This window comes from Oncorhynchus gorbuscha, linkage group LG11 (genome assembly GCF_021184085.1).
Source record: "Oncorhynchus gorbuscha isolate QuinsamMale2020 ecotype Even-year linkage group LG11, OgorEven_v1.0, whole genome shotgun sequence".
Taxonomy (NCBI): Eukaryota; Metazoa; Chordata; class Actinopteri; order Salmoniformes; family Salmonidae; genus Oncorhynchus; species Oncorhynchus gorbuscha.
In genome coordinates this window covers 86,470,892-86,493,727 of record NC_060183.1, presented here as the reverse complement: position 1 = coordinate 86,493,727, position 22,836 = coordinate 86,470,892, and the positions used below count along the sequence as shown (strand labels likewise).

General features: G+C 41.6%; 1 protein-coding gene across 3 annotated transcripts in view; it reads left to right on the top strand.

The window, feature by feature from the left end:
• The first annotated feature begins 6,834 nt into the window (after positions 1-6,834).
• The window catches only part of LOC123989582 (interleukin-11 receptor subunit alpha-like), a 59,452-nt gene continuing 43,450 nt past the window's right edge, over positions 6,835-22,836 (top strand). For all 3 annotated transcript variants that reach the window (XR_006830575.1, XR_006830574.1, XM_046290705.1), the window contains exon 1: positions 6,835-6,972. The gene's annotated coding sequence lies outside the window, so the exon portion shown is untranslated. The remainder of the gene's footprint in view (positions 6,973-22,836) is intronic.

Below are 22,836 nucleotides of genomic sequence, written 5' to 3'. Positions count from 1 at the left end.
GAAGCACATGACAGCCTTCTTGGAGTCTGGAGCCAAAAGGCACTTAAAGGACCACCAGGAACAATTATCTGGTCTGGTGAAATCAAGATTGAACTCTTTGCCCTGAATGCCAAGCATCACGTCTGGAGGTGTTTTCAGTGGAAAAAGACCCAAACCACACAGCCAAGACAACGCATGAGTGGCTTTGGGGAAAGTCTCTGAATGTCCATGAGTGGCCCAGCCAGAGCACTGACTTAAACCCAATCTAACATCTCTGGAGAGAACTGAAGAGAGCTGTACGCTCCCCATCCAATCTGACAGAACTTGAGAGGATCTGCAGTTAAGAATGGGAGAAACTCCCCAAATACAGGTGTGCTAAATTTGTAGCGTCATACCCAAGAAGACTCGAGGTTGTAATTGCTACCAAAGGTGCTTCAGCAAAGTACAGAGTAAAGGGTCTGAATACTGATGTAAATGTAAATTCAGTTTTTATTTTTATTTTTAATACATTTGCAAAAAGGGTCTGAATAATTCCCAAATGCACAGTAAATATCAAAACTAAAAGTATGAATAATAAAAAAATCCTTATATTAACCCAGACATTAGCATTTTCTTGATTTTTAGGTATTTATGGATAGCCAGGGGCCAGGGGCCAGGGGCACACTCCAACACTCCGACATCATTTACAAACAAAACATGTGTGTTTAATGATTCTGCCAGATCAGAGGCATTAGGGATGACCACGTGTTCTCTTGATAAGTGGGTGAATTGGACTATTTTCCTGTCCTGCTAAGCATTCAAATGTAACGAGTACTTTTGGGTGTCATGAAAAATGTATGGAGTAAAAAGTACATTATTTTCTTTAGGAATGTAGTGAAGTAAATGTAAAAGTTGTGGACAATATAAATTGTAAAGTAAAATACAGATGCTTATATAGTACATACGTATGTGTGTGATGGTGAGAATATCTGCCGCAGGTCACCCTCAATGTCATCAGTCTTCAGTCTACTGTCACCCTCAATGTCTTCAGTCTGCTGTCAACATCAATGTCTTCACTCTTCAGTCTACTGTCACCCTCAATGTCTTCAGTCTACTGTCACCCTCAATGTCTTCAGTCTGCTGTCACCCTCAATGTCTTCAGTCTGCTGTCACCCTCAATGTCTTCAGTCTACTGTCAACCTCAATGTCTTCAGTCTACTGTCAACCTCAATGTCTTCAGTCTACTGTCAACCTCAATGTCTTCAGTCTACTGTCACCCTCAATGTCATCAGTCTACTGTCACCCTCAATGTCTTCAGTCTGCTGTCACCCTCAATGTCTTCAGTCTACTGTCACCCTTAATGTCTTCAGTCTACTGTCAACCTCAATGTCTTCAGTCTACTGTCACCCTCAATGTCTTCAGTCTACTGTCACCCTCAATGTCTTCAGTCTACTGTCACCCTCAATGTCTTCAGACTGCTGTCACCCTCAATGTCTTCAGTCTGCTGTCACCCTCAATTTGAGTCAGCTTCCACCCTCTATGGATGTGAGAGGGAAGGGAGAGGGGAGAGGGAGAGGAGAAAGAGTGACTTTGGCGTTGGGTGATCTTGGTGGCAATAGCAAATATTCAAACGAGAACTTTGAAGGTGAAATTGGAGAAGGGTTCGATGTGAACAGCAGTCGAACATTGGTCAGTCGGTCCTAAGAGATGGGCGAACGCTGTTCGGAAGGGAGCCCCGGGGAGAGTTCTCTTTTCTATGTGTAGGTAAGGGAAGTCGGCAAGTCAGATCCGTAACTTCAGGATAAGTATTGTCTCCACCTATCAGCCCAAGATGATAGTAAAACAGGCAATAAGATACACGACAAGAAAGGTTATTGCCCAGTTCCCCACTTTTTCATGTCGCCTGGGTTGTGCCCAACTGTTAGGCACGGCCGTATGGCGCACCTGTGGGCAGGTGCTTCGGCCACGTCCGAAGGGAATCGGGGGTTGACAGTGAACCGGATCTTCCCACCTCGGTCTCCAACATCAAGCGCTTGGGTCTTGCCAAAGACTCTTACGCGGCTCCAGGTACAGTGGTTCCTCATTTAAAAGTTGTGAGCTTACTCCGAGGGACTTAGAGGTACCCAGCGTCACGGCTTCATTGCTCCAGACCACCACAAGGGGTAGTTAGAGCACTCATTATGCATTTGGGTCCCAAGGTTTTTATATGACCAATCATATCGAGTGGTTCCAATGACGAATTTGAAATGAGCCACCTCTCCCTGACTTTCTTCAGCAAAGATGTCTGACAAAACATTACGGTGGAATCAAATGTAAGTAATTATAACGTCATAACGAGTCAAGCAAAACAATTACAATTGAGAGCAATATGTTAGTTACGGTAGAGACAAACGATTGTGCATATTTTTTGTCATGGAGTTAATTTATGAAATTCGCTATTTAGCAAGTTAGCTGACTAGCTAACAGAAAATCTCACAAGAAACAGACTTCATTATACTCAAATTAGACAGCACTGAATATGATGTTCTCTGTCCTCATTCCTAAGGACTGGAACTACACAAAGTACCTGCTCTATCCAGAATCACTTTGACAGCTGGGGCTGCTATTCTTTCATCCTCCTCCATGGCTGTTAGCTAGCTACATACACATCATATTTTACAGTGTTAAATATATCAAGATAGCTAGCTAAAATGAAGTTAGGTAGCTGGAAAAAATATAATTAACTTAGCTAGCTATCTGAAATAGATAGCAACATTAGCAGCTCATTTGAGTTAAAATGCTCTGTAGCTAGTTATTGTAGCTAATAATACATTGTTTTGTTTTACATTTTCGAAATGTATTTACCTACTTAAATAGGTTCTCCCAGCCATGTGGATGATTGAAAACAGGGCAGCAAAGTTTGTTTGCCACCAGAGCGGTTTAGAGCATATTACTATTTGAATAACCAGACCTTCATACAATCTTGCTATACTGAATACTTGATCCACTACTGAAAGTGCTGCCATATCCTTCCAGCACCCCCACAAGCGAGCCACTCAGGCGGAGAATGCGCGTGGAAGAGGGTGAGGAACAATATGGGAGTAACAATCCAGGATATTTAAGTGGAAGGGAAAAAGTATTATTGTTATTACTATTAACCCCGCATTATAATTATATAAAAGCCCCTTAGATATTCTGCGTCAACAGCTGGAGGAATTTTGTTTTTCACAAGCATACTGTAGCAGGCTGTGAATTCTGCAACGTGTCTAGGATGGGCTATCAGCTGAACAACTATTCAACCTTTACTAAAGAATTGTCTAATAGCAGAGCTAGGTGTGAAGAAAAAAAACTCCACAACTCTGTTTTGACCTTTCTAAGGCACTGCATCTCAGTGCAAGAGGCATTACTACAGTCCCTGGTTCGAATGCAGGCTGTATCACATCCGACCGTGATTGGGAGAGCCATATGGTGGCGTACAATTGGCCCAGCGTGGTAGGTCTTCATTGTAAATAAGAATTTGTTCTTACCTGACTTGCCTAGTTACATAAAGGTTCAATTTAAAAACAACTGTCTAATGAAAAGTTGTCTAATGAAGGCAAACAAATGGTTGCTTACTGGAAAATACTCTTACAAACACACATGGTCACGTTGTACAGCGTCATCATGGCTATTAGCCGGGCTATATTTTAGCCATTATACATATTATTTTGGCCTTTATTCAGATTATATTCGCTCACTGTCATTAAACAAATAAATAATAATAATCTCCAAAACATCGTTATATTTACAGCCTTCCTGCTGTGGACGTCTATTTCAGCACCGTTTCGCGCTGCTCTGAGACAAGCATGGAGAACACTCAACGTCAACAAAACTAAGGAGATGATTGTGGACTTCAGGAAACAGCAGAGGGAACACCCCCCTATCCACATCGATGGAACAGTAGTGGAGAGGGTAGCTAGTTTTAAGTTCCTCGGCATACACATCACAGACAAACTGAATTGGTCCACTCACACTGACAGCGTCGTGAAGAAGGCGCAGCAGCGCCTATTCAACCTCAGGAGGCTGAAGAAATTCGGCTTGTCACCAAAAGCACTCACAAACTTCTACAGCTGCACAATCGAGAGCATCCTGGCGGGCTGTATCACCGCCTGGTACGGCAACTGCTCCGCCCTCAACCGTAAGGCTCTCCAGAGGGTAGTGAGGACTGCACAACGCATCACCGGGGGCAAACTACCTGCCCTCCAGGACACCTACACCACCCGTTGTTACAGGAAGGCCATAAAGATCACCAAGGACATCAACCACCCGAACCACTGCCTGTTCACCCCGCTATCATCCAGAAGGCGAGGTATGTACAGGTGCATCAAAGCTGGGACCGAGAGACTGAAAAACAGCTTCTATCTCAAGGCCATCAGACTGTTAAACAGCCACCACTAACACTGAGTGGCTGCTGCCAACACACTGTCATTGACACTGACCCAACTCCAGCCATTTTAATAATGGGAATTGATGGGAAATGATGTAAATATATCACTAGCCACTTTAAACAATGCTACCTTATATAATGTTACTTACCCTACATTATTCATCTCATATGCATATGTATATACTGTACTCTACATCATCGACTGCATCCTTATGTAACACATGTATCACTAGCCACTTTAACTATGCCACTTTGTTTACTTTGTCTACACACTCATCTCATATGTATATACTGTACTCGATACCATCTACTGTATGCTGCTCTGTACCATCACTCATTCATATATCCTTATGTACATGTTCCTTATCCCCTTACACTGTGTATAAGACAGTAGTTTTGGAATTGTTAGTTAGATTACTTGTTGGTTATCACTGCATTGTCGGAACTAGAAGCACAAGCATTTCGCTACACTCGCATTAACATCTGCTAACCATGTGTATGTGACAAATAAAATTTGATTTGATTTGATTTGAGAAACAAAGATGTTCTATTATGTTCCATGATTATATATGTTATATATATATATCTTATATGTGTTGACTGAACATGAACATGTGATGTCGGCTAAATAATCAGGTTTCTCCGGAAATAAATAATTCTAAATAACAAACTGGCTTTATTTACAAATTAGTGAGAATGTCTCACCACATGTTCAAATATTGCCTTTTTCTCGCTCACTAATTTGAAAACAAAATCTCCAAAATATTGTTACTTTTTAAACAAAGTGGTTATTATTATTATTTATTAATTTCGAGCACTGCGGACTGTGTAGCCTATGCAGTAACTTAGACTGCCACGCCATTTTGGAGGCCTTATTATAATGTATTCTGTTATACTATATTCTATTATACTCTATTTTACGCTATTCTATTGTACTCTATTTTTTAATACTCTATTCTATTGTACTCTATTCTATTATACTCTATTATATTATAATCTATTATATTATACTCTATTATATTATACTCTATTCTATTATACTCTATTATATTCTATTATACTCTATTATATTATACTATATTATATTATACTCTATTATATTCTATTATACTATTCTACTCTTCTATTATACTCTATTCTATTGTACTATATTCTGTTATACTATATTCTATTCTATTCTACTATATTATATTATACTCTATTCTATTATACTCTATTCTATTATACTATATTCTATGATACTCTATTCTATTATACTATATTATATTATACTATATTCTATTCTAAACTATTCTATTATACTATACTCTGTTTTACTCCATTCTATTCAACTATATTCTATTCTACTATATTATATTATACTCTATTCTATTATACTCTATTCTATTATACTATATTCTATGATACCCTATTCTATTATACTATATTATATTATACTATATTATATTATACTCTATTCTATTATACTCTATTCTATTATACTATATTCTATGATACTCTATTCTATTATACTATATTATATTATACTATATTCTATTCTAAACTATTCTATTATACTATATTCTGTTTTACTCCATTCTATTAAACTATATTCTATTCTACTATATCATATAATACTCTATTCTATTATACTCTATTATATTATACTATAATATATTATACTCTATTCTATTATACTATATTATATTATACTCTATTCTATTATACTATATTCTATGATACTCTATTCTATTATACTATATTATATTATACTATATTCTATTCTAAACTATTCTATTATACTATACTCTGTTTTACTCCATTCTATTAAACTATATTCTATTCTACTATATTATATTATACTCTATTCTATTATACTCTATTCTATTATACTATAATATATTATACTCTATTCTATTATACTATATTATATTATACTATATTCTATTCTAAACTATTCTATTATACTATATTCTGTTTTACTCCATTCTATTAAACTATATTCTATTCTACTATATCATATAATACTCTATTCTATTATACTCTATTATATTATACTATAATATATTATACTCTACTCTACACTATTATATTATAATCTCTTGTAATATATTATTTTTAATTATACACTATTATAATATATTGTAATATACTCTATTCTATTATACTATATTCTCTTATTCTCTATTCTAATATAATGTATTATATTTTACTATATTGCATTGTAATCTATTGTAAACTACTCTAGAGGTCTACCTCTTTACAGCTGATAGACTGGGCCTATTACTACCCATGGCTGCTGAGCTAATTATAAAACAGGTGACCCGTGTCTTTCTCAACCACATTAAAGAGTTAAATCTGTTCCAGGTTCTGCCCACCCTGATCTCTTTATAAACACACACACACCGGGGTCCTGCCCCCCTTTACACAGGAAGTACCGTCTCGGCCTCTTCCTTATTGACGCCCCGTTCCTCCAATGGGATCCGCTCTGGAGCGCAGATGGCACGGTGTCACAGCTCCGTTTATCCTGGAGAAGACTATCTACGGTTGGGAAGGTAAAACTCGACAAAGTTGAAGCCATGGATCACGACCACTCAAAAATGCCCTTTTAACTTTAGAATATATTGAAGGTAAGGTTTATCCTATTCGAATGCATGTCTACGTATGGTGCGAAAGTTAGAAGTATAGACACAGATGATGAATTTGGACGGCTGAGTTTGAGTGTAGTGATTAAAAACTTTTCGGACTGTGTAGCCTATGTAGAACGCAAGACATCTCGATATTTACACTGGGCTGTATCCATTTCCACAGAAGGAAATTCATTTCACAACCTTGTCTGTTTGGATACGTGTTGTGGATTTTAATGTATTAATTGTTAAATAATGAATGTTCCAAATCTCCAGGCGATCTGCTTATCATGATGTTTTAATCATGACACTATGTATTCAATAAATATCCAGCCACAGTATTGCTCCCTACAATGTTGTGTTTTTGTATGGTTTAAACCCAACTAAAATTGTAAAGAAAATGAAAACATTTTATTTTTCAAATGCATCGTTGTTGTTATTGTTTATAGAACACGGTATAATAACGTTTAGCAAGTCGAAATGTTATAAATCACATTGTATATAATGAATCATCAGATATACAGCGTGGTCTGAAATTATTAACATCATTGATATCGATTAGCAGAAATGGCTGTATAAAATAAATCATTGAAATATTGAGCTATATTGTACGCTCCAAAAACATTTGGAAATATTATTATTTTATACAATTGCTCAGAGAAAGAGATTTAATTATCTCAAACGGGTAGGGTGAAAACATTATTGACACCCTTGTTTTTAATACCTCACTTTTTGAGGTTAATTGCCTTTTTTGTCAAATGTTTTATGAATGTGGAGAACGCATTGGGAGGGATTTTTTATTTTTGAAAAAAAAAGACCATGGTGGCAAAATAAATACAATATAGCAAGTAAAACACTGGAATGGTAGCAAGTAAAACACTGGAATGGTACATTTGCAGTTGAAGAATGTGCAAAGTAGAAATTAAAATAATGGGGTACAAAGGAGCAAAATAAATAAATAAATAAACACAGTAGGGAAAGAGGTAGTTGTTTGGGCTAAATTATAGGTGGGCTATGTACAGGTGCAGTAATCTGTGAGCTGCTCTGACAGTTGGTACTTAAAGCTAGTGAGGGAGATAAGTGATTCCAGTTTCAGAGATTTTTGTAGTTCGTTCCAGTCATTGGCAGCAGAGAACTGGAAGGAGAGGCAGCCAAAGAAATAATTGGGTTTGGGGGTGACCAGACAGGTATACCTGCTGGAGCGCGTGCTACAGGTGGGTGATGCTATGGTGACCAGCGAGCTGAGATAAGGGGGGACCTTACCTAGCAGGGTCTTGTAGATGACATGGAGCCAGTGGGTTTGGCGATGAGTATGAAGCGAGGGCCAGCCAACGAGAGCGTACAGGTCGCAATGGTGGGTAGTATATGGGGCTTTGGTGACAAAACGGATTGCACTGTGATAGACTGCATCCAATTTGTTGAGTAGGGTAGGGTAGGATCGTAAACCATTCCTCCATTTGATAACAGAATCTTTCCAGATCCTTGACATCCTTCACCTGTGCTTATGGACTTCCTTCTTCAATTCAAAACACAGGTTTTCAATAGGGGTTCAAGTCTTGGAGACAACTGGTTTTATGGCTAAAAAAAATATCCTGGTACTGGGAAAAGTTAATGATGCCGTTGACCTTAACAAGGACCCCTGGAAGTAGAATAGCCCCATAACATCAAAGGTCCACCAGCATATTTTACAGGAGGGATGGGGCTATTTTCTGCTCATGCAAACCCACCACTGCTGTGCGTTGACAAGGAGCTCTATTTTCATCCAACTCATGTAAATGCCTGGAGTTTGATAAACTCACTGGCACTTCGATTGGAACTGAGTGCTTTGATCAGATGACATGATTCCAAATGAGAACGCATGAGGAGAAAATAACCCCACGGATTCTGTATGGAGGAATGGTGAACGGATTCTGTATGGAGGAATGGTGAATGGATTCTGAATGGAGGAATGGTGAATGGATTCTGTATGGAGGAATGGTGAATGGATTCTGTTTGGAGGAATGGTGAATGGATTCTGAATGGAGGAATGGTGAATGGATTCTGTATGGAGGAATGGTGAATGGATTCTGTATGGAGGAATGGTGAATGGTGTCATGCAGGTGAAAGAGGACCCAAAAGCGACTTGGCGAAAACAGAGTCTTTAATGGAGGACAAATGACTCGATCTTGAACAGCAGGTGAACAGCAGGTTCTCGGGAAGGCACTTGAACCAGACAGACTCAGACACCTGCTCACCACGCAGCATCTGAGGAAAACACGACACGAATACACAAACACAGCACGGTGAATTCTAGACAAGGAACCGACAGGACAGGAATGGAACACAAAGGAAGAAATGGATTCTAATCAGGGGAAAGGATCGGGAACAGGTGTGGGAAGACTAAATGATTGATTAGGGGAATCTGGGAGCAGGAGGAACGATGAGAGAGTGAAGAGGGAGGGGGAGAGAGAGGGATAGGAAGAGGGAAAGAACCTAATAAGACCAGCAGAGGGAAACGAATAGAATGGGAAGCACAGGGACAAGACAAGATAATAAATGACAAAACATGACAAATGGATTCTGAATGGAGGAATGGTGAATGGATTCTGTATGGAGGAATGGTGAATGGATTCTGAATGGAGGAATGGTGAATGGATTCTGTATGGAGGAATGGTGAATGGATTCTGTATGGAGGAATGGTGAATGGATTCTGAATGGAGGAATGGTGAATGGATTCTGTATGGAGGAATGGTGAATGGAGGAATGGTGAATGGATTCTGTATGGAGGAATGGTGAATGGATTCTGTATGGAGGAATGGTGAATGGATTCTGTATGGAGGAATGGTGAATGGATTCTGTATGGAGGAATGGTGAATGGAGGAATGGTGAATGGATTCTGTATGGAGGAATGGTGAATGGATTCTGTATGGAGGAATGGTGAATGGATTCTGAATGGAGGAATGGTGAATGGATTCTGTATGGAGGAATGGTGAATGGATTCTGAATGGAGGAATGGTGAATGGATTCTGTATGGAGGAATGGTGAATGGATTCTGAATGGAGGAATGGTGAATGGATTCTGTATGGAGGAATGGTGAATGGTGAATGGATTCTGAATGGAGGAATGGTGAATGGATTCTGTATGGAGGAATGGTGAATGGATTCTGTATGGAGGAATGGTGAATGGAGGAATGGTGAATGGATTCTGTATGGAGGAATGGTGAATGGATTCTGTATGGAGGAATGGTGAATGGATTCTGTATGGAGGAATGGTGAATGGATTCTGAATAGAGGAATGGTGAATGGATTCTGTATGGAGGAATGGTGAATGGATTCTGTATGGAGGAATAGTGAATGGATTCTGTATGGAGGAATGGTGAATGGATTCTGTATGGAGGAATGGTGAATGGATTCTGTTTGGAGGAATGGTGAATGGATTCTGTATGGAGGAATGGTGAATGGATTCTGTTTGGAGGAATGGTGAATGGATTCTGTATGGAGGAATGGTGAATGGATTCTGAATGGAGGAATGGTGAATGGATTCTGTATGGAGGAATGGTGAATGGATTCTGAATGGAGGAATGGTGAACAGATTCTGTATGGAGGAATAGTGAATGGATTCTGTATGGAGGAATGGTGAATGGATTCTGTATGGAGGAATGGTGAATGGTGAATGGATTCTGAATGGAGGAATGGTGAATGGATTCTGTATGGAGGAATGGTGAATGGATTCTGTATGGAGGAATGGTGAATGGAGGAATGGTGAATGGATTCTGCATGGAGGAATGGTGAATGGATTCTGTATGGAGGAATGGTGAATGGATTCTGTATGGAGGAATGGTGAATGGATTCTGAATAGAGGAATGGTGAATGGATTCTGTATGGAGGAATGGTGAATGGATTCTGTATGGAGGAATAGTGAATGGATTCTGTATGGAGGAATGGTGAATGGATTCAATGGAGGAATTGAATGGATTCATTTTGGAGGAATTGAATGGATTCTTATGGAGGAATGGTGAATGGATTCTGTTTGGAGGAATGGTGAATGGATTCTGTATGGAGGAATGGTGAATGGATTCTGAATGGAGGAATGGTGAATGGATTCTGTATGGAGGAATGGTGAATGGATTCTGAATGGAGGAATGGTGAACAGATTCTGTATGGAGGAATGGTGAATGGATTCTGAATGGAGGAATGGTGAACAGATTCTGTATTGGGTAATGGTGTAAGAACGCACCCAAAGTTTCCCAACTCATTATTTCATTTTTTTTAAAGGCTCAGTGCCAGCTTCTCTTCCTGGTGTACAACCAGGGTTAGAACAGTTATAACTCAACAAGGCAGCAGCTACTCTTCCTGGGGTCGAAACAGTTAGAACAGTTATACCTCAACAAGGCAGCAGCTACTCTTCCTGGTGTACAACCAGGGTTAGAACAGTTATAACTCAACAAGGCAGCAGCTACTCTTCCTGGTGTACAACCAGGGTTAGAACAGTTATAACTCAACAAGGCAGCAGCTACTCTTCCTGGTGTACAACCAGGGTTAGAACAGTTATAACTCAACAAGGCAGCAGCTACTCTTCCTGGTGTACAACCAGGGTTAGAACAGTTATAACTCAACAAGGCAGCAGCTACTCTTCCTGGTGTACAACCAGGGTTAGAACAGTTATAACTCAACAAGGCAACAGCTACTCTTCCTGGGGTCAAAACAGGGTTAGAAATTCATCAATAAAACAATACAATACATTAATACATTATTACCATTAATACATTAATACAGTATCACATTACTACATTAATACATTATTACATTATTACCATTATTACATTAATACATTACACATTATTACATTATTACATTATTACATTAATACATTATTACATTATTACATTAATACATTATTACATTAATACATTACTACATTAATACATTATTACATTATTACATTAATACATTATTACATTAATACATTACTACATTAATACATTATTACATTATTACATTAATACATTATTACATTAATACATTATTACATTATTACATTATTACATTATTACATTAATACCACATTAGAATAAAATTCACAGTACCATGACATTGTGCGTGTCTGTGTGTGGACTACTGACCAGTTATATAGTCTGGTGTTAGTTTGATCACCTGGACTACTGACCAGTTATATAGTCTGGTGTTAGTTTGATCACCTGGACTACTGACCAGTTATATAGTCTGGTGTTAGTTTGATCACCTGGACTACTGACCAGTTATATAGTCTGGTGTTAGTTTGATCACCTGGACTACTGACCAGTTATATAGTCTGGTGTTAGTTTGATCACCTGGACTACTGACCAGTTATATAGTCTGGTGTTAGTTTGATCACCTGTACTACTGACCAGTTATATAGTCTGGTGTTAGTTTGATCACCTGTACTACTGACCAGTTATATAGTCTGGTGTTAGTTTGATCACCTGGACTACTGACCAGTTATATAGTCTGGTATTAGTTTGATCACCTGTACTACTGACCAGTTATATAGTCTGGTGTTAGTTTGATCACCTGTACTACTGACCAGTTATATAGTCTGGTGTTAGTTTGATCACCTGGACTACTGACCAGTTATATAGTCTGGTGTTAGTTTGATCACCTGTACTACTGACCAGTTATATAGTCTGGTGTTAGTTTGATCACCTGGACTACTGACCAGTTATATAGTCTGGTGTTAGTTTGATCACCTGTACTACTGACCAGTTATATAGTCTGGTATTAGTTTGATCACCTGTACTACTGACCAGTTATATAGTCTGGTGTTAGTTTGATCACCTGTACTACTGATCAGTTATATAGTCTGGTGTTAGTTTGATCACCTGGACTACTGACCAGTTATATAGTCTGGTGTTAGTTTGATCACCTGTACTACTGACCAGTTATATAGTCTGGTATTAGTTTGATCACCTGTACTACTGACCAGTTATATAGTCTGGTGTTAGTTTGATCACCTGTACTACTGACCAGTTATATAGTCTGGTGTTAGTTTGATCACCTGTACTACTGACCAGTTATATAGTCTGGTGTTAGTTTGATCACCTGTACTACTGACCAGTTATATAGTCTGGTGTTAGTTTGATCACCTGGACTACTGACCAGTTATATAGTCTGGTGTTAGTTTGATCACCTGTACTACTGACCAGTTATATAGTCTGGTGTTAGTTTGATCACCTGTACTACTGACCAGTTATATAGTCTGGTGTTAGTTTGATCACCTGTACTACTGACCAGTTATATAGTCTGGTGTTAGTTTGATCACCTGTACTACTGACCAGTTATATAGTCTGGTGTTAGTTTGATCACCTGTACTACTGACCAGTTATATAGTCTGGTGTTAGTTTGATCACCTGGACTACTTGTGTAATATTGGGATGCAAGGCTCTATAGTAGCCTGGCTCTAGTCTGTACTACTGATGGCTCTATAGTAGCCTGGTTCTAGTCTGTACTACTGATGGCTCTATAGTAGCCTGGTTCTAGTCTGTACTACTGATGGCTCTATAGTAGCCTGGCTCTAGTCTGTACTACTAAAGGCTCTATAGTAGCCTGGCTCTAGTCTGTGCTACTGATGGCTCTATAGTAGCCTGGCTCTAGTCTGTACTACTGATGGCTCTATAGTGCTGGTTCTAGTCTGTACTACTGATGGCTCTATAGTAGCCTGGCTCTAGTCTGTACTACTGATGGCTCTATAGTGCTGGTTCTAGTCTGTACTACTGATGGCTCTATAGTAGCCTGGTTCTAGTCTGTGCTCCTGATGGCTCTATAGTAGCCTGGCTCTAGTCTGTACTACTGATGGCTCTATAGTAGCCTGGCTCTAGTCTGTACTACTGATGGCTCTATAGTAGCCTGGCTCTAGTCTGTACTACTGATGGCTCTATAGTAGCCTGGCTCTAGTCTACTACTGATGGCTCTATATTAGCCTGGTTCTAGTATGTTTCTATAGTAGCCTGGTTCTAGTCTGTACTACTGATGGCTCTATAGTAGCCTGGCTCTAGTCTGTGCTCCTGATGGCTCTATAGTAGCCTGGTTCTAGTCTGTACTACTGATGGCTCTATAGTAGCCTGGTTCTAGTCTGTACTACTGATGGCTCTATAGTAGCCTGGTTCTAGTCTGTACTACTGATGGCTCTATAGTGCTGGTTCTAGTCTGTACTACTGATGGCTCTATAGTAGCCTGGCTCTAGTCTGTACTACTGATGGCTCTATAGTAGCCTGGCTCTAGTCTGTACTACTGATGGCTCTATAGTAGCCTGGCTCTAGTCTGTACTACTGATGGCTCTATAGTAGCCTGGCTCTAGTCTGTACTACTGATGGCTCTATAGTAGCCTGGCTCTAGTCTGTACTACTGATGGCTCTATAGTAGCCTGGCTCTAGTCTATGCTCCTGATGGCTCTATAGTAGCCTGGCTCTAGTCTGTGCTACTGATGGCTCTATAGTAGCCTGGTTCTAGTCTGTACTACTGATGGCCCTATAGTAGCCTGGCTCTAGTCTGTACTACTGATGGCTCTATAGTAGCCTGGCTCTAGTCTGTGCTACTGATGGCTCTATAGTAGCCTGGCTCTAGTCTGTACTACTGATGGCTCTATAGTGCTGGTTCTAGTCTGTACTACTGATGGCTCTATAGTAGCCTGGCTCTAGTCTGTACTACTGATGGCTCTATAGTGCTGGCTCTAGTCTGTACTACTGATGGCTCTATAGTAGCCTGGCTCTAGTCTGTACTACTGATGGCTCTATAGTAGCCTGGCTCTAGTCTGTACTACTGATGGCTCTATAGTAGCCTGGCTCTAGTCTGTACTACTGATGGCTCTATAGTAGCCTGGTTCTAGTCTGTACTACTGATGGCTCTATAGTAGCCTGGCTCTAGTCTATGCTCCTGATGGCTCTATAGTAGCCTGGCTCTAGTCTGTGCTACTGATGGCTCTATAGTAGCCTGGTTCTAGTCTGTGCTCCTGATGGCTCTATAGTAGCCTGGCTCTAGTCTGTACTACTGATGGCTCTATAGTAGCCTGGCTCTAGTCTGTACTACTGATGGCTCTATAGTAGCCTGGTTCTAGTCTGTGCTCCTGATGGCTCTATAGTAGCCTGGCTCTAGTCTATGCTCCTGATGGCTCTATAGTAGCCTGGTTCTAGTCTACTACTGATGGCTCTATAGTAGCCTGGCTCTAGTCTATGCTCCTGATGGCTCTATAGTAGCCCGGTTACAGTATAGTATCCACCTCACACACATGGTTATGGGCTTAACAGAAAGACAGCTGAACCATGACAGATATAGAGTAGAAATGTATTCAATTTGGAGTTTGCATCCCAATATTACACTTTATGTACTTCACAGGAGACTGAAATACAGTGGCAAGACAAAGCATCTGAAACCCTTCGGAAATACCCAGATTTCTGCGTAAATTGGTAATAAAATTTGCGGACAGATAGCCTTGCATTCTTCTGCAAAATGTCTTGATAAACTTGGGAATGTCACGCCCTGGTCGAAGTATTTTGTGTTTATCTTCATGTATTGGGTCAGGCCAGGGTGTGGCATGGAGTTTTTGTATTGTGGTGTGTTTTGTCTTGGGGTTTTGGTGTTGGTATTGGGATTGTAGCTAGTGGGGTTATCTAGCAAAGTCTATGGCTGTCTGGAGTGGTTCTCAATCAGAGGCAGGTGCTTATCGTTGTCTCTGATTGGGAACCATATTTAGGCAGCCATATTCTTTGAGTTTGTCGTGGGTGATTGTCCTTAGTGTCTTTGTATTTAGTTGACAAGGTTTTCATTACGTGTTTATTTGTATTTTATGTTTGTTTTCATTAAACATGGATCGCAATCTACACGCTGCAGTTTGGTCCAACTCTCCTTCACCACACCTAGAAAGCCGTTACAGGGAATTAATTTTTCCGTCGACGATAGCATGCTGTCCAGACCCTGAGGCAGCAAAGCAGCAAACTTCAGACATTGCATGTTGTTTTGGACAGCAGTGGCTTTTTCCGTGGTGTCCTCCCATGAACACCTTTCTTGTTTAGTGTATTACGTATCGTAAACTCGTCAACAGAGATGTTAGTATGTCCCAGAGATTGTTGTAAGTCTTCAGCTGACACTCTAGGATCCTTCTTAACCTCATTGAGCATTCTGCGCTGTGCTCTTGCAGCGGCCACTCCTATGGAGAGTAGCTACAGTGCTGAACTTTCTCCATTTATAGACAACTTGTCTTACTGTGGACTGATGAACATCAAGGCTTTTAGATATACTTTTCAACCCTTTCCAGCTTTATGCAAGTCAACAATTCTTAATCTTATGTCATCTGAGATCTCTTTTGTTCGAGGCAAGGTTCACATCAGACACTGCTTCTCGTGAATAGCAAACTCACATTTTGTGAGTTTTTTTTTAACGGGCAAGGCAGCTCTAACCAACATCTCCAATCTCATCTCATTGATTGGCCTCCAGGTTAGCTGACTCCTGACTCCAATTAGCTTTTGGAGAAGTCATTAGCCTAGGGGTTCACATGCTTTTTCCAACCTACACTGTGAATGTTTAAATGATGTATTCAATATAGAAGAGAAAAATACAATATTTTTGTGTTATTAGTTTAAGCAGACTGTGTTTGTCTATTGTTATGACTTAGATGAAGATCAGATAAATTATATGACCAATTTATGCAGAATTCCAGGTAATTCCAAAGGGTTCACATGCTCTTTCTTGCCACTTTACAACAAAACCATTTGACATAAACACTGTATTTTTTATGTGAAAATAATGTTTAATGAATTATGAAATGATGGAAAATATTAGTATCATTCCACCCGTGAGGCCCCTAGGTCATCTGACTGCAGGAAAGGGCTACTTAATGTAATCTGCTTCACGATCTGTTAGAGGAAACCAGCCTTCCCTCAGTGTTGGGTTTAGACTTCAGATCACCTTGATGTCCTGTTAGAGGAAACCAGCATTCCCTCAGTGTTGGTTTAGACTTCAGATCACCTTTATGTCCTGTTAGAGGAAACCAGCCTTCCCTCAGTGTTGGTTTAGACTTCAGATCACTTTGATGTCCTGTTAGAGGAAACCAGCCTTCCCTCAGTGTTGGGTTTAGACTTCAGATCACCTTTATGTCCTGTTTGCTCTGTGGGTGTAAAGCACAGGGACATTCTAACTTTAGGTCCAGGGATTGACTGCATGATGCTGCTTTGGGCTGCTTTGGGCTGCTTTGTCCTTGATGGTAGTAGTAGTTTTATTTTTTACTTTAGAACGTCCAAGTCCAATAATGTGTTATTCTAAAAACACCGAAGCTGTGGTCTGTTTGCCTGAGGTTGTAAAGAACAGATGGGTTTTATACTGTAGGTACAGGGATTGACTGCATCACATTGACTATCAGTCACACAGTTTATGGTACGTCATTGTGTTTCATTGATTTGTGCGGTTTTGTCCTTGATGGTAACGATGTATGTTGATCTTTTTCTTTAGGACTTTAGGACCAGTAACATATTTTAAATATCAAAGCTGTGGTAAAGTACAGTGTGTCTGTGTCAGGATTAAACACAGCAGAACCCAATACATACATATTACAACCTCTGTCCTGCCCTGTATTTAAAGTCTGTCCGTCTGTCTGTCTATTCTCTGCTAAAACAGGGAATGTGTAGCAGCTTGTCAGGTCCACACTCTCCTCCTGAGTCAGAACACCTTTCTGGGTCTGTAGTCAGAACACCTCTCCTGAGTCAGAACTCCTCTCTGGTTCTGGAGTCAGAACACCTCTCTGGTTCTGGAGTCAGAACTCCTCTCTGGTTCTGGAGTCAGAACGCCTCTCTGGTTCTGGAGTCAGAACTCCTCTCTGGTTCTGGAGTCAGAACACCTCTACTGAGTCAGAATGCCTCTCCTGAATCAGAACGCCTCTCTGGTTCTGGAGTCAGAACGCCTCTCTGGTTCTGGAGTCAGAACTCCTCTCTGGTTCTGGAGTCAGAACACCTCTCTGGTTCTGGAGTCAGAACGCCTCTCTGGTTCTGGAGTCAGAACGCCTCTCTGGTTCTGGAGTCAGAACTCCTCTCTGGTTCTGGAGTCAGAACTCCTCTCTGGTTCTGGAGTGAGAACACCTCTCTGGTTCTGGAGTCAGAACACCTCTCCTGAATCAGAACGCCTCTCCTAAATCAGAACGCCTCTCTGGTTCTGGAGTCAGAACGCCTCTCCTGAATCAGAACGCCTCTCCTGAATCAGAACTCCTCTCTGGTTCTGGAGTCAGAACTCCTCTCTGGTTCTGGAGTGAGAACACCTCTCTGGTTCTGGAGTCAGAACACCTCTCCTGAATCAGAACGCCTCTCCTGAATCAGAACGCCTCTCCTGAATCAGAACGCCTCTCTGGTTCTGGAGTCAGAACTCCTCTCTGGTTCTGGAGTCAGAACACCTCTCTGGTTCTGGAGTCAGAATGCCTCTCCTGAATCAGAACGCCTCTCTGGTTCTGGAGTCAGAACGCCTCTCTGGTTCTGGAGTCAGAACGCCTCTCTGGTTCTGGAGTCAGAACGCCTCTCTGGTTCTGGAGTCAGAACGCCTCTACTGAGTCAGAACGCCTCTTTGGTTCTGTAGTCAGAACACCTCTCTGGTTCTGTAGTCAGAACACCTCTCTGGTTCTGGAGTCAGAACACCTCTCTGGTTCTGGAGTCAGAACACCTCTCTGGTTCTGGAGTCAGAACGCCTCTCCTGAGTCAGAACACCTCTATGGTTCTGGAGTCAGAACACCTCTCCTGAGTCAGAACACCTCTCCTGAGTCAGAACACCTCTCTGGTTCTGGAGTCAGAACACCTCTCTGGTTCTGGAGTCAGAACACCTCTCTGGTTCTGGAGTCAGAACACCTCTCTGGTTCTGGAGTCAGAACACCTCTGGTTCTGGAGTCAGAATGCCTCTCCTGAATCAGAACGCCTCTCTGGTTCTGGAGTCAGAACGCCTCTCTGGTTCTGGAGTCAGAACGCCTCTGGTTCTGGAGTCAGAACGCCTCTCTGGTTCTGGAGTCAGAACACCTCTCTGGTTCTGGAGTCAGAACACCTCTCTGGTTCTGGAGTCAGAACTCCTCTCTGGTTCTGGAGTCAGAACTCCTCTCTGGTTCTGGAGTCAGAACTCCTCTCTGGTTCTGGAGTCAGAACTCCTCTCTGGTTCTGGAGTCAGAACGCCTCTCTGGTTCTGGAGTCAGAACTCCTCTCTGGTTCTGGAGTCAGAACGCCTCTCTGGTTCTGGAGTCAGAACGCCTCTCTGGTTCTGGAGTCAGAACACCTCTACTGAGTCAGAATGCCTCTCCTGAATCAGAACGCCTCTCCTGAATCAGAACGCCTCTCCTGAATCAGAACGCCTCTCTGGTTCTGGAGTCAGAACTCCTCTCTGGTTCTGGAGTCAGAACTCCTCTCTGGTTCTGGAGTCAGAACACCTCTCTGGTTCTGGAGTCAGAATGCCTCTCCTGAATCAGAACGCCTCTCTGGTTCTGGAGTCAGAACGCCTCTCTGGTTCTGGAGTCAGAACGCCTCTCTGGTTCTGGAGTCAGAACGCCTCTCTGGTTCTGGAGTCAGAACGCCTCTCTGGTTCTGGAGTCAGAACACCTCTCTGGTTCTGGAGTCAGAACACCTCTCTGGTTCTGGAGTCAGAACTCCTCTCTGGTTCTGGAGTCAGAACTCCTCTCTGGTTCTGGAGTCAGAACACCTCTCTGGTTCTGGAGTCAGAACACCTCTCTGGTTCTGGAGTCAGAACGCCTCTCCTGAGTCAGAACACCTCTATGGTTCTGGAGTCAGAACACCTCTCCTGAGTCAGAACACCTCTCCTGAGTCAGAACACCTCTCTGGTTCTGGAGTCAGAACACCTCTCTGGTTCTGGAGTCAGAACACCTCTCTGGTTCTGGAGTCAGAACACCTCTCTGGTTCTGGAGTCAGAACACCTCTGGTTCTGGAGTCAGAATGCCTCTCCTGAATCAGAACGCCTCTCTGGTTCTGGAGTCAGAACGCCTCTCTGGTTCTGGAGTCAGAACGCCTCTCTGGTTCTGGAGTCAGAACGCCTCTCTGGTTCTGGAGTCAGAACACCTCTCTGGTTCTGGAGTCAGAACACCTCTCTGGTTCTGGAGTCAGAACTCCTCTCTGGTTCTGGAGTCAGAACTCCTCTCTGGTTCTGGAGTCAGAACTCCTCTCTGGTTCTGGAGTCAGAACTCCTCTCTGGTTCTGGAGTCAGAACGCCTCTCTGGTTCTGGAGTCAGAACTCCTCTCTGGTTCTGGAGTCAGAACGCCTCTCTGGTTCTGGAGTCAGAACGCCTCTCTGGTTCTGGAGTCAGAACGCCTCTCTGGTTCTGGAGTCAGAACACCTCTACTGAGTCAGAATGCCTCTCCTGAATCAGAACGCCTCTCCTGAATCAGAACGCCTCTCCTGAATCAGAACGCCTCTCTGGTTCTGGAGTCAGAACTCCTCTCTGGTTCTGGAGTCAGAACTCCTCTCTGGTTCTGGAGTCAGAACACCTCTCTGGTTCTGGAGTCAGAATGCCTCTCCTGAATCAGAACGCCTCTCTGGTTCTGGAGTCAGAACGCCTCTCTGGTTCTGGAGTCAGAACGCCTCTCTGGTTCTGGAGTCAGAACGCCTCTCTGGTTCTGGAGTCAGAACGCCTCTCTGGTTCTGGAGTCAGAACACCTCTCTGGTTCTGGAGTCAGAACACCTCTCTGGTTCTGGAGTCAGAACTCCTCTCTGGTTCTGGAGTCAGAACTCCTCTCTGGTTCTGGAGTCAGAACTCCTCTCTGGTTCTGGAGTCAGAACGCCTCTCTGGTTCTGGAGTCAGAACGCCTCTCCTGAATCAGAACGCCTCTCCTGAATCAGAACGCCTCTCTGGTTCTGGAGTCAGAACTCCTCTCTGGTTCTGGAGTCAGAACGCCTCTCTGGTTCTGGAGTCAGAACACCTCTACTGAGTCAGAATGCCTCTCCTGAATCAGAACGCCTCTCTGGTTCTGGAGTCAGAACGCCTCTCTGGTTCTGGAGTCAGAACACCTATCTCTACTGAGTCAGAACGCCTCTCTGGTTCTGGAGTCAGAACACCTCTCTGGTTCTGGAGTCAGAACACCTCTCTGGTTCTGGAGTCAGAAAACCTCTCTGGTTCTGGAGTCAGAACGCCTCTCCTGAGTCAGAACACCTCTATGGTTCTGGAGTCAGAACGCCTCTCCTGAGTCAGAACACCTCTCTGGTTCTGGAGTCAGAACACCTCTCTGGTTCTGGAGTCAGAACACCTCTCTGGTTCTAGAGTCAGAACACCTCTCTGGTTCTAGAGTCAGAACACCTCTCTGGTTCTAGAGTCAGAACACCTCTCTGGTTCTAGAGTCAGAACACCTCTCTGGTTCTAGAGTCAGAACACCTCTCTGGTTCTAGAGTCAGAACACCTCTCTGGTTCTAGAGTCAGAACACCTCTCTGGTTCTAGAGTCAGAACACCTCTCTTGAGTCAGAACGCCTCTCCTGAGTCAGAACGCCTCTCCTGAGTCAGAACGCCTCTCATTGAATATATATTAATACTAGTTACCCAGTCTCTATCTGAACAGTGAGTATATATTAGTACTAGTTACCCAGTCTCTATCTGAACAGTGAGTATATATTAGTACTAGTTGCCCAGTCTCTATCTGAACAGTGAGTATATATATTAGTACTAGTTACCCAGTCTCTATCTGAACAGTGAGTATATATTAGTACTAGTTACCCAGTCTCTATCTGAACAGTGAGTATACTGTATATTAGTACTAGTTACCCAGTCTCTATCTGAACAGTGAGTATATATATTAGTACTAGATACCCAGTCTCTATCTGAACAATGAGTATATATTAGTACTAGTTACCCAGTCTCTATCTGAACAGTGAGTATATATTAGTACTAGTTACCCAGTCTCTATCTGAACAGTGAGTATATACTAGTACTAGTTACCCAGTCTCTATCTGAACAGTGAGTATATATTAGTACTAGTTACCCAGTCTCTATCTGAACAGTGAGTATATACTAGTACTAGTTACCCAGTCTCTATCTGAACAGTGAGTATATACTAGTACTAGTTACCCAGTCTCTATCTGAACAGTGAGTATATACTAGTACTAGTTACCAGTCTCTATCTGAAAAGTGAGTATATATTAGTACTAGTTACCCAGTCTCTATCTGAACAGTGAGTATATACTAGTACTAGTTGCCCAGTCTCTATCTGAACAGTGAGTATATATTAGTACTAGTTACACAGTCTCTATCTGAACAGTGAGTATATACTAGTACTAGTTACCAGTCTCTATCTGAACAGTGAGTATATATTAGTACTAGTTACCCAGTCTCTATCTGAACAGTGAGTATATACTAGTACTAGTTACCAGTCTCTATCTGAACAGTGAGTATATATTAGTACTAGTTACCCAGTCTCTATCTGAACAGTGAGTATATACTAGTACTAGTTGCCCAGTCTCTATCTGAACAGTGAGTATATACTAGTACTAGTTACCCAGTCTCTATCTGAACAGTGAGTATATATTAGTACTAGTTGCCCAGTCTCTATCTGAACAGTGAGTATATATTAGTACTAGTTGCCCAGTCTCTATCTGAACAGTGAGTATATATTAGTACTAGTTGCCCAGTCTCTATCTGAACAGTGAGTATATATTAGTACTAGTTACACAGTCTCTATCTGAACAGTGAGTATATATTAGTGTAACTCCATTGACTTGTAGTCTATTGACTGAAGCCAGATTACTGAATGTAAGTACATGATTTACCTTCAGAGTTGAATGTATGAAGCCAGATTACTGAATGTAAGTACATGATTTACCTTCAGAGGTGAATGTATGAAGCCAGATTACTGAATGTAAGTACATGATTTACCTTCAGAGGTGAATGCATGAAGCCAGATT